At 40.9% G+C, this 12898-nt stretch overlaps 1 long non-coding RNA gene across 1 annotated transcript in view; it reads left to right on the top strand.

The window, feature by feature from the left end:
* LOC122820209 overlaps nt 1–12234 on the top strand; it is a 33664-nt gene extending 21430 nt beyond the window's left edge. The window contains exon 3 of the long non-coding RNA XR_006368742.1: nt 11828–12234. This is a non-coding gene — a long non-coding RNA (uncharacterized LOC122820209). The remainder of the gene's footprint in view (nt 1–11827) is intronic.
* The last annotated feature ends 664 nt before the right edge of the window (nt 12235–12898 follow it).

Genomic DNA, 12898 nt, shown 5'->3' with positions numbered 1-12898 from the left:
AAGCTTGTAAAGAGGAAGGGGTGATAAAAAAGCTGATAAAAAGGGGAGAAATATGGTGTAGCGGCAGCTTGTACGAGCGAGAAATTATCTAAAATGACATAAAAGACCTTAACGGGGCTTGAATAAGAGGGAGAACGCGCTTAATGTGCAGTACGAGCGTTGCTTCTTCAAATCCTCCTGAAAACACATCTCCTCGAGCGGCCTCCTCCTTTTGTCGATTATTTGGAGACGCAAATGTCACAGCAAAGTGTGTCTGCGAGCGCGTTATCATCCGACTTTGTGTGTGCTTCACAGAGCGCAGGCTCGAGTGTTTGCATAAAGTGATGTTTGCCATAAGCAATCAGTCGTCCGTGACAGTGAAGTGGTATAACGTGTTACCGTCCATCAAATATTCAACATCACCTTAAAGACTCCATCAGCAGCTTTCACGGCGGCAAAAGTATTCAAACCCCTTGAACTTTCTTACACTTACTAGTTTCCATTATAAATGTGAGCAAAACGTTGTCAGTATTCCACCAATGTCGAAAAAAACACAGTTTTGCAATTTCCATTAAATAAGAAATGTAATTTAAATCATAAATGAATAAGTTTGTTTATGCGATAAGTCATTAAAAACATGCTGTGCCATCGTCCTACAACCACTTCCTGTGGTTCTCTTCTTCATGTTTAGCTTCATTCGTCCTCCCATTACAAGCTTCTTTGCCACCGCTGGGAAGGCACGTTCCCACAGGATGTTACTGCCACCACCATTTCACAGTGTGATGTGCAATTTTTGTTTTGCACTCAGGAACAAAAATGTTGTTTCGTTTCATCTGACCAGAGCACCTTCGTCCATGTGTGTTTGCTTTTGCTAAACTCTACTCCTGCTGCTCTTCCAATAAAGGGACAGTGTTACGCAAAATTGACTTTTCTTTTTGAGCTTTATATCACGTTATAATGTTATTCCCTCATCAAGTTGTTTTAGAAATCCTTTAATCTCCCCTGGCAGCCATTGGGCAACCCCTAAAGGCTTGGTCTCATTTTAGTGTCAAAATCTAATAGTTGACCTATTGACAGATTCTCCCACCGAGCCGCTGATCTATGCAGCTCCGTCAGAGTTACCATGGCTTCTCTCCCCGCTCGGCCCGTCAGTTCAGGTCAGATGATGGAGTGAACAGAGCTGTGAGATATTAAAACATTTGGATATTGTTTCATAACCTTCCCCCTCTGTGCTCCTCACTCTCCATGAAGCTGTTTGTTCCCCCAAAAAGGAATTTGAAAACTTTAGTAAGTTACGACATTACCAACAGATGTCATGGTGAAAGAGACATTTTGGGTTTTACTGCTTGATTCTGGTCCAACCTGTTCACATTCACATGTGTGTCTCTCACTAAAACATACATACATGTTGAAACCTACTGCTGGGGACTCTCTGCTGCCACATTCCTAAAAATAGACGTGTTTCTAATAAACTGTGTGATAAAGAACTCACCGGAGGCCCGTATTTTTTAGGGTTGTCTGCCCTCTCTAGGGGAATTTTTTTTGGTGTCAGTGAAGTAGTAAAAACCGAGTCTACTCACACTTACACAAACATATGGAGACACAGAGCCATAAACCAAATTTATGACGCTTCGATTTATGCTGTACTTCCATGCACAGTGGCGCACAGCTCCCCACATTGGGTCATATTTGTCTCAACGCTGCATCCCTCCCAGCCGCCGCCTGATTCTGGGAGCTGGTGCTGTATGAAAATGAAATATGTGTTGAATTTCTCTGCGATGCACAGGATGGTCAGCTGGTGATGCATTTTGTTTCGAATGAAAACAGAAACATTGTTTTTGGTTTCGGCAATGAAAGCAGGGGTGGATTTAAAGGACATAATTCTGTTACGCCGGTGTGATGGCTTTGCAGGCTGATGGCTGCAGCGGGAGCCAATTATGACCTCGTTCACATTCTAATCAATCAAAGCTTATATTTTTTTTATTTTTTTTTAAACCCGCACTAGGCCAGGACGCATAAATATGGATCACGGTGAGAGGTCGCAGTGAGATAACCGCCTCCTGTTTAATACGTGCAGGGCTGCTTTCATACACAGATCAAACTGCTGCAGCGGCGAAGGGCAAATTATGGCTCCAAAAGATCTGAAAAGGTCCTCAAAGCTTTGCTTTTAGAGACTCACTGAAAGCAACAAACTCGCTCTGGCATTAGGAAATGACCTGAGCCTTTTTACATTATTGCAAAGCATTTTGTGCCTTATTTCTGCTGAAAGGGCCGGCATGATTCTAACAGCACGGTAACCTTGAGTAAAACCACCCCATTCTTTATGGCATTGCATAACATGATATAGAATAGAGAAGAAAGGAATAGTCCTTTATTTGCCCCTCAGTGTGTAGGTTGCTCTGCATCAGCGACAAAGAGAAGCACAGAGACATAACCATTAAAAAGAGCCATTATAAAATCCAAACAGTTGAATAGTTTACAATAATGTGTATAGATACAGGGTAAAAATATCACACAGTTATACACAAATAGAGGATGGTGCTTCTAATACATGTAGTTGTATCAAACTTTTTAGAAATTTGTGCAAATACAGGCTACATATGAACAACTGTGTACTTTGGTTAGTTACATTTAGTCACTTTGATATGAATCAGAAAAGAAACAATGATTCCTACAGTTGTAAAAATATCTAACATAGATAGATATTGATCGATACAGTCAGAATAATGCTAACACGTGGAATTAAACACCCAGTAAAACTAACATCCTGATTGAGTGCACAGCTCTGTTTTAAAGTCTCTGTGAGCTTCGATCGAGACATATTTTTTCCCTCTTTCACTTCATTTGGATGTGAACAAAGATTTTTTATTTTAATTTGTAGAAGTATTTTGTTATGTTTTAGAACTTCACAGAGTGGCTAATAAAGACCTTATTGGAGATTTGCTTTTAATTATTTAAAAATATTAAAAGATAATCAGGAGTCAGAAACCTTAACTTTGCTATACCTTTACAGTAGGCTGACGGTATTGAGAGGATCAACGCCTTAACTAATCTTAATGCCTACCATCACTATAGCTGACTATATTGATGGCATAATATCTGCTTCTGACGAGCATTTTTAATGAGTTTTTGGCATCACCTCTGTCTTAAAACCACATGAGTAGATTGGTTAAACCTGCACTATATTATTTAATGCTAATACCAGATTTTTAAAAACATGACTCTGATTCAGGAGGCCTCGTTTTGAAATATAGACAAACAAAATAAGTTGAGAAATGTTGTTAAATTCAGCTTTCTTATTATTTTGGGTGCTGAAGACATTGCTAACCCATGGCAAGCACCTCGGCTTTGATTGTAATTAGGAACAAACCTTTCAGTTTTGAGCCTCATTATTTTGTTTTCAATGCACATATAACCTGTTAGGAGCCATTTTAGATGTCCAAACATAGTCAAATATGGTTCATGGTCACGAGCTGCAGAAACATTACATACATTGTAGTCGACTTTCAAACCAACCCCAGCCCTACAGCTCCCTTCAAAACAACCGTTGCAGGAGGAAAGATTAGGTGGTATTAAAGAGTTGATTCCCATCAATTATATTTCCACAGAGCAGAACCTCTGGAGAAACGAGATCAGGTAAACATTAGCATCAGTTGAGCCAGAGGGTTAATGTCTCTAAATGCTCTAAATAAGCAAACCAGGCCGCCTTGGAACAATAGCAGTGAAATCCACATCAGAAAGGCTGGAGGCTAGAACCCCAGATTAATAAGAAATACGATGGATTCAGCTAATTAACTGAACTGCGTGTGATTTGGCAGGTTGGTTTGCTGATGAAGAAGTCCTCACATTAACTGAACTTTGAAGGAGAATCTTTATTCATCTTAATTGTGCTCAACTTTCATTTTCACTTTTACAGAGCAGGATGGATGTGTCTGATCATCTCTTTAGCTTGTAAGTTTGCTCACATTTTTGTTTTGACTATTTCGATGTGCAGAGGCAAAAATGCTAACCCCTAAAAATGGCAAATTTAAGATATTCTGTTGCAATAAGTCACATCAATTAAAATAAAAAAGGAAGTGGAAAAAAACATGTAAGTAGCTATGGAGTATAAGTCGGATTTGTGTGTTCAGTTGGTTTTCAACAATAAGTGAAAGTTTGAATTGGAAGTTGGGTAGCAGCTTCTGAAACACAGATGTTAGTGTTCCACATTACGGTGGTCAGGAACGCCGTTCACGTCGCATGAAGCCATAACACCAACCATGTTCGAATGCAATGTCATTTACATTCATCTCCTTGGCAACCACCAGGAAGTGGCGACATAACTACACCATTAACAAGCTTCTTCTGAAAGCACCTATAGCGCCCAACTGTGGAGTCGTTTCTCCAGATCTGGACATCTTGCTTTCTTTGTGTCCTTGGTTTACATCCATCAGTATGAATAAACATCAGTTAAAACTTCAGTCCTGCGACAGACTGGCGACCTGTCCAGGGTGAACCCCGCCTCTCACCCGGAACGTAGATGGAGATTGGAACCAGCAACCCTCCCGACCCCATTAGGGACAAAGGGTGTTAGAAAATGGATGGATGGATGGATGAAAACTTCAGTCATCAGTCCAAAAGTGAAAAATGAAGAGGAAATAAAACACATGTATGTTGCATCTGACTATAAGTTCCAATCAGCCAAACTATGAAAAAAAGTGACTTATGGGCTGGAAAATACAGAGATTTAGCTTGAAAAAAAATCCTCATGAACATATTTTATTGCCCACAGAATGACATCAATGGGCACTTTGTGAGAAATATGGTCTGTGCAGAAATGAATAACAAAATACATAAAACAAATCTTAAAATAAAGAAATAAATTCTTTGCACCCTGAGATTACCAGGAAGCAGTGTAAACAGAATTCAATTTCCTGTTAAATCATCCCGTCTTCATAAAACTTTTCATCATTTGATAGCATTATTTTTTTTTTTTCCACAAATTCAACTCATACATATTTATGCCAACCTTTAGAGGTGTGTAAACACCATAAAGCAGCAGAATAAGGGCCATCCTGAGATATGATAACTTTCTTTGTGTCCTCCGAACCGATGCATCAAAATGAAACGACGGCGCAGCGTCTCTGTTTGAACACACGGAATAAAGATGGAGGAGGAGAAACAAGGTGCAACACTGAGACCTTTGCTTTCTCTGTGTGGTCTTTTTCTCCAAATGAATGGCGCCATTACTTGTTGTTTTTAGACAGAGTGAAGCAGAGGGGGTGACTGGAAGGGGGGGGGGGGGGAGAAAAGCATATTGTTTGAGCGGTAAAAGGGCTGAGAGAGGCAGAGGAGAGAGGAAGGGGGAGAGAGATGGATTCGCACACATCTCGCTTTGGCCTTTAAGAGGCTGGAAGCTGTCTCTGGTATGTCATTTAGTGAGGAACACGTGACCAGAATCGGGTCACGACTTTGACAGGATTCTGGAAGAGGCGGTGAAAGGACGAAAGAAGTGTTAGAGTAGAAGAAAACACCAGAGATGAGTGTTATGCAAAGGTGTTTGCGCTGTTTTGGGTGTTTTCACAGTTAATCACATTTCAACCAGAAAACTGAGTGCATTTCAATGGGGCTCTATTATACCAACTCCAACTAGTGAACGATGTTGCATTGAAAGGAAATTGATACAAGGGTTATTAATAAATACCTGAGTAACTTCACGTAAGGTTTGTCAAAATTCAGGAGCCCCATCCTCCGAGTCGACGTAACCTTACAGTCTTTGTCAACTATGAAGACCAGAAGTCAGTGGCTGTGAACTTGTATGATTGAGCCTTCAGATTTAGTCTTGCCCTTACTTCTGTTCTGCTGCCTAGCAACAAATACAAACAAGAAAAAAAAATCTAGCTCAAAATCTTGTTTAGCTCAAAATTTTGTTTAGCTTTTTTATTACTTATTACTTACTCATTTAGTATTTACACATTAATTGATTTTTTTTTTTCCAAAACAAATTTTATGTAAAAATGATGAACCTTGGCAGATGTATCTGAGCTGTCCTTTAAATTGTGAGAAAAAGACTAAAACTAACTCTAAATGCCACTGTGGTGGTGGCAGCATCATGCTGTGGGGATGCTCTTATTCAGAAAATAGAGAAACCTGTCAGGTATGATGAAAAAGTGGGTGGAGCGATGTCCTGATGTCCTGCAACCTTTGAACGGCTCTCTGCTTCACTACACACCTGTCTCATTAAAACAGGTAATTAACAGGGTTTTCTAGAACTCGACTCTTCACAGTGGAAGTAATTTAACAATATGAATCAGGTGTTTAAATCCAGAAAAACTAAAACTAACCCTCAAGACTGGAGTTTCATCACTTTGTTGATCCAAGGATACGTAATTTATGTCATAATAACCCAGTCATAGTCCAGACTTTTAACTAACCAGGTATAATTATTCCTCCATTTCCTAACAATGCAGGTCTTTATACCACTTTATGACATGCAAGCTAAATAAAATGAATGGCAGGTCAAGACAAAATGTGTCAAAGTTCAGGGGGTTTTAGGGAGAACGAATCGATATAAAGTGAAGAAGAAAATCAGATAGAGCCTCTGGGCTTAATGTTCCACCCAATGGGTTCTGTGAGGACAAGTTCACTGGTGTGTGTGAATTAAAGGTTCAGAAATTGATCAGCCCAGATACCAAGAGACAGATGTGAGTTCACACAGTTATATTAAAACTCCAACACATTAAATCTGCACCCCCAGACACACACACACACACACGCACACGCCTTTACCTGATGTTCTCATGTGGCAGTTGCACAGTCTTGCCTCCATCTTTTTTTAGCTGTACACATTAACTGGTAAAAAAAAATAAAATAAAATCACACGAATCTCACACACAATCAAGTGGAAGAACATGCGGCGCGTCCCGCTGCTGGGTGCTGATGAGCAAGAGGGCGAGGGCGCTGGGCCTGCTGCGTGAACAGGCAGTATTTCCATACAAATCAATGGAGTGTCAGACTAAGCTCAGGGACACATCAGGGGACAGGTCCGGTCACACACACACACACGAGCGCCCCCGCACACATACACACATACACTCATCTCATCACAACATGCAGGCACAGGAAACTGCAATCACCTTCTTTCTACCCACATACACACACACACACACACACACACTCAAGCGCAGCCAGCTGGTTGATGAAGCTGCATTCAGAGCCTGAGTGAACAGACAAGGTTACTTTCACTACACAATCTGCAGCAATGAGGACTAAAAATCTCATATTTCCCAGCATGAAGCATTTCTCATTAATATTTAACTCATAACTTGAAATTAATGAAGTGATTTTGTCATAAACTGCGGCGTTGCACACCTTATTGACAGAGTTCTATGCTTTCAAACGAGAACGCTCATGAGTGGCCTCTTTGTTTTCTGACAGGTTTGAGCTAAACAAGGTTGTTATTTAACACAGCTCAATTCGAGTTACCGGAGAGAGAGCTGTAAACATAGATGTTTAGGAATAAAATTGCTGTTTCATGCTGAAAATATGCTCCTCAGGGACAGCTGTCTGCTGCATGTGCACCCGGTACTCAGGCCTTTTGTAGTGTGAAGCATTTTATGATTTTTGATATGAGCCAAATGGGCAGCGGCCCAGGGCTGCATCAGAAAGCCGATGGGAGGGGTGGCACAATTCTGTAACTTATAAGTAAGTTATTGTATGAATAAGTTTTATGTTGCTTTAATCCAAACACAGTTTGGATTAAACATTTCTTTCAGAAAGTGAGAAAAACTAATTTATTGAACTGTAAAGTCAGTCTGTTTATCATTAAATATACAATTGGTGGGTTTTAAGCCTTTGTCAAACTGTCAAGTAAATATCCCAATTGATTGAAAAAATCCACCTGATATTGTTATATATATATAGCTATTGTTCTTTATGCTCCCTCATCTGTTTCTGATTTTCCGACTGGTTTGAATAAGCACATCAAGTCGCTAAAAATTAATCCAGGCCTCTGATTAAAAACTCGATATGATTCAGACTTTAATTGCTTTCCACAGGTGTTGATACATTTTTCTCTTTCCCTTCACCGTCATTCCTGCTTGGAGAACGAGGTTAGCGTCATCCACCAGCAGCAAATCAAATTCTGAGAGCAGAAAGTGGATACTTTTATCTATTTGGACCTGAAAAAATGTCAAATCGGAAGTCATTTTCAGCCCAGATAGTCTAATGGAAATGGAAATGATAAAAGAAAAAATACTCATCAGTCTTTGAAAAGAAAAAAAAAGGTCCAACTTTGCCGCACACCAATTTTATCTGCCATCATATTTCTTTGTGATGGGAAGCAGGGAATTAAGGATTGCATTAGAGTAAGCATATTAAAAGGATAAGAGCATCAGTACAAGCCCGACTGAATTATCCTGTGATGAGGAAAGAGAAGGGTAGAGGGAGCAGAGGCGGTGTAAAAAGGTGAAAAAATTATATGTGTGTGTGCTTTTTATCATGAACAAAGGAAATTAGGAGAGAGACCTTGCTGTGGGCACTGATGGTCTGCTTTGGCGAATAGAAACGAGAAATAAGGAGGCAGCCAGAGATGGAAAGGCGGTATAATTAAACTCTGGAAAACTGGACAGACTAAATGAATGAAGGAGGCAAAGAAAAATTGAGTTAGAGGCAAGAGGGGGGAAAAGCAGGGAGAGAGCAAGTGAGAGATCTGGGAGATTAAAACAAACAAGCCATCATCCATCCTGCCCTTCCGTCATTGCTCGGCTCCACTTAAAGGTCGGCATGTTTTTCTTCCTCGGGTGTTGTCGGGAGGTAAAGGAACGGCGGCAACAGAGCGGGAGGCGGAGGGAAACAAAACATGGTTGGAGATTTATCTGTCCAGGGGAGAAAGAGCGGCGACGGCGCTTCAAAATTCTCCATCATCGCCACAGCGACCGGTCACCTGGCAACCGGGTACACAATGGCTGCCGTAGCCTTGGCAACAGCTTGGTCTCCGTCGGATGTGGCGAGACGGGGCTGGAGAGGCAGGTGGACAGATGGAGTGATATGGAGAGAAGTGTGAGATGGAGCGACGGAGGGAGAGGAGGAGGGGGCAGGTGTAAACCGAGCAGATCACACCTCAACAGGTGCAGCCGATCGGCCCAAATGTGTGCAGGGACATGATGAGAAATGTATCGAGCGACCGAACAGGAGACTAGTCCGCCACGCAGGGTGGACATGTTTTTATGTATGACATGTTTGTGTGAGAGGGTTTAAATGAAAGGCAAGAGCTAGCTTGCCCTTTTTGTGCACACCTCAACTTTTCCTTCTATAGCTTCATTCCAGTTGGATATGATCTCCCAACCAGTCCGCATTTACATATGGAGCCCACATGGGCTATAAAATGGGCTCCATATGGGATTGTCCACAAGTTAGATAATGGCCCCATTTTGAAGGCCTTTACAGGCTTAATGTAGGAAAACTGAGTGGAAGAGGGAAGCATGAATGTGTCGAGCAATTTGAACTGAATTTAAATGCCCATTAGAGACCAGGTAAAACTTCCATAAGGTGCCTAACTGGTTTTGCTGATATGGGTTTATTTATGAAACCCAAGTGGGGTCCATAAAAGTAGCCCAGGGCTACTTAGCACTCATTAAGCCTGCTCAAAATCTTAAAAGGACCCACAATCAGATCATTTAGAGAGCTTTAAAGTGTACTTGAAGTGGAGTTCTATGGGGTTCCTATCAGCTGTCAGTATCTTAAATGCAGCAGCAGGTGCTCAGTGGTTTTCAGTTTACATAAACAGATAAAAGTCCAGCCCGGAGTCTTTAATACGACTGGTTTCATGCATCTACCATAAAGATGCATATTAGCATGAGATTGGTTTATCACAGAATTGTCTATTAAAGTCGACTCCAGGCTATTTGTGGTTCAGCATTCGTAACATCACCCATTCGTGGATTTTTCTGTTGAACTTAACTCCCAATTATTTATGGAAATGTCACCTTTTCGCTGATTTGTTTTGTAGCACATAGCTGAAATATTAAAAGGAAAATGCAACTTGGAGATCTGAAATACCGAGGTGCAATGTGACCTGAGAGGAAGATGGCAACTTCTTACATTTACTTGAGTAAGACTTTGTAAAATATGAACTTTTAGAAATTTTTTTTACTGCACCATACTTTTTATTGTTACTTGAGCAGCAATACTATTACTAGGGTACAATTTCTGGATACTTACTGAGTAATGTCACTGAATAAAACATATTTTAACCAAAAAGGAAGAGAAAAACACCCACAGTCTGTACACAAGCTTTGTTGTTTTTGTGCTATTTTCTATCTAAACCTTTTGTGCCATGTAGAGATCAAAACAATATAGTAAACAGTAGATATTGTCACTGGAAGTACTTTATCCTTCTCTAATATATGCTATTTATACTGTGTAAGTCTTTTGTTGATAAAAAAGTACTAAGAGGGTTTTCTTTGTGCATACTAATGCATAACACGCTATATTTGGTGTTTGAACTATTACAACATGCAGTTATGAGTGTTTCAAGTATTTATGCAGTTTAACGCTTGGCTAGTCAGATCTTCTCATTTTTCTCATGCTTTATCTGTAAGTTTGTTTAACTGGATCTTTAAACTCACCAACATGGTAATTCCTACGTCTTGCTTGCATTTGTGTCCAGTCAGCTACACATTTATAAAATCAATTTTCTCTACATCTCACAGCCTCCTATTTCATTGTGAAGGCCACTGAAATGAAGAGACTCATTTTTATGTTCAGCAAACCAATCAGGGATTTATTTGAGCTTTGTGACATGATATTTGTGGAAGTAGCCATCAGAAGATTTCACCCTCTGGTCTTAAAGTGTCCTTAGAAAATCACCACTGGCTTAAATCATTGCTACAAAGCAATGACAAGGGTTCACATCTTCCGATCAGAACTAATAAAGCCACCTTAAGTTTCTTCACCAAACTGAGACGACTCTTTGTGCTGCCTTCTGCTAGTAAGATACCGACCGCCGATAGGAGCCCAACAGAAGCCCACTTCACATACTGTCTTTAAATAACTCCACTGACTAATTTATTCACCAGATTTTATTTCTGTCCACCGGATCAAAGTTGATGCTGATTATTAATACTGCAAAACTCCCACCCGTGCATTGGCACAAATTGTGAGGCATCAAACCTAAAATAGCCGAGCAGGGAAGCATGAGTAAACCAGCGCTTCTGCCCACAAATACTCATTATGTAATACCTAAAATAGTGGTGGGGGTTTTCAATGACATTTTACATTTATTAGTTGACATTTCAGACTTCCTGAGGCCTTGGAAGCTCAAACTTTCCAGAAATGAACTCGTACGTGCATACAAGTGCTTGTATCAGTGTGTATCTTTCTCTGTGTGCGCGTGGGGGCGTGCGTGTGAGTGGGTGTGTGTGTACTGTACCCAATAAGCCCATTAGCCCCAGGTTAAGTGATTTACAGCTTCGGCTTTAAGCCCCTCCTGCAATCTCATCCCCAACGCCCCTGTCTATCTGCTCCTGCTATCTGCCTACTTTATCTAGCAGATTACCCACGCACACGCGCACACACACTCCTGTCAGTCTGCAGACACTCTGCGTGATTCGAGCTCGTGGCGTACAAAAAGCAAACACAAGACGGGAAACGTCCTGATCACACGTATCGAGGATGTGTACACACACCTTTGCGAGCGGCTCCTCATTAGATCGTGTTGTGCTCCTGGAGCCAAGCACAAAGGAGATGTTTCATCTGCTCTGTATGTTTGTTCTCATTGTGGATTCTCTTTGATACGAGCATCCTCATCAATGCATCTAATAGCTCCACGTACAGTCTGGCTCTCTTTCTTTCTGTCTCTCTGTTTCAGGGAGAAACTGGAGGAGATGTACAATAGGCAGAAGAAGAGCGTGCACATGTGCGCACAGTGAACTTAATAAACTTCACAGCTGCTCTCTCACACTGCCTCTTTTTACGAGCAGCGTCCAACCTCCAAGACAAAAGGAAACAGAGAAAGCAGCTCTACAGATTGGATAAAAGCAGCCAAAGGAAGTACTAAATGATTGCTCTTCAAACCTCTCCTTCTCCTCCTCCTCCTTTTGGGTTTTTTATTCCCTTTTTTTCCCGAAAGAATAAAAGAAGAAACCAACAGCGGCAGCGCCATAGACAGAGGCACGGGCATCGTCATAATGGGGTGGCCAAAGCGTTGCCACGACAACACAAGGGGAAGTGAGAAGAGGTAGAGTAGGTGGCAATAAAGGAAAAAAGGAAAACAAGATGGAGGTTGTTATTTACCTGTGGCTCTGCTGCCTCTTCATCTCGTCGATGATAAATCGTGCCAGCCAGGCAAACTGCGGGGAAGTTAAAGCTACATTAAGCCACATCAGGGTTCATGAATCAATCCAAATTACAACCTAATTAAAATCAATCTGAGGAGTGAACACCTTTCTTTTCCAGGAAACTATTTTTTTTTTCTCTCACAATGAAAAAAGATTTCTGGAGATTCAGAATTTAGAGAGGGATTAAAAATTCCCCTGCCTTCCCAAAGATCTCTGGTTTTGTTTTAATATTTCGATCTTTCATATCAGACAAATGCTGTTGTCAAAAAATGATTTATTTTTTTAAAGAGGAAAAAAAAAAAGTGATACAAGCCAGCGTGGTACTATGAGGAGTTGTTCCCTAAACCTCCAAACTGGTTGTGCAACAGGTGGAAACCTCTGCAGCCGAGTGTTTATGATCGCTGCAGAGTTTTCCATCACTGTGGAGGAACTTTGGCCCATTTTTCCCTGTAATTGTTTTGTAATTCAGCCACACTGAAGGTTTTCTTAACAAAAACAGACTGTTTAAGGTCACGCCATAGCCTCTCAATCCGCTCTAAATCTGCACTGTGACCAGGCCACTCGTAGACGTTCATTGTTTTTTGAGGCATTCAGAAGTGATT

The sequence above is a fragment of the Gambusia affinis genome, linkage group LG18 (assembly GCF_019740435.1).
Source record: "Gambusia affinis linkage group LG18, SWU_Gaff_1.0, whole genome shotgun sequence".
Classification (NCBI taxonomy): domain Eukaryota; kingdom Metazoa; phylum Chordata; class Actinopteri; order Cyprinodontiformes; family Poeciliidae; genus Gambusia; species Gambusia affinis.
This window is presented reverse-complemented; position numbering and strand designations above follow the sequence as displayed.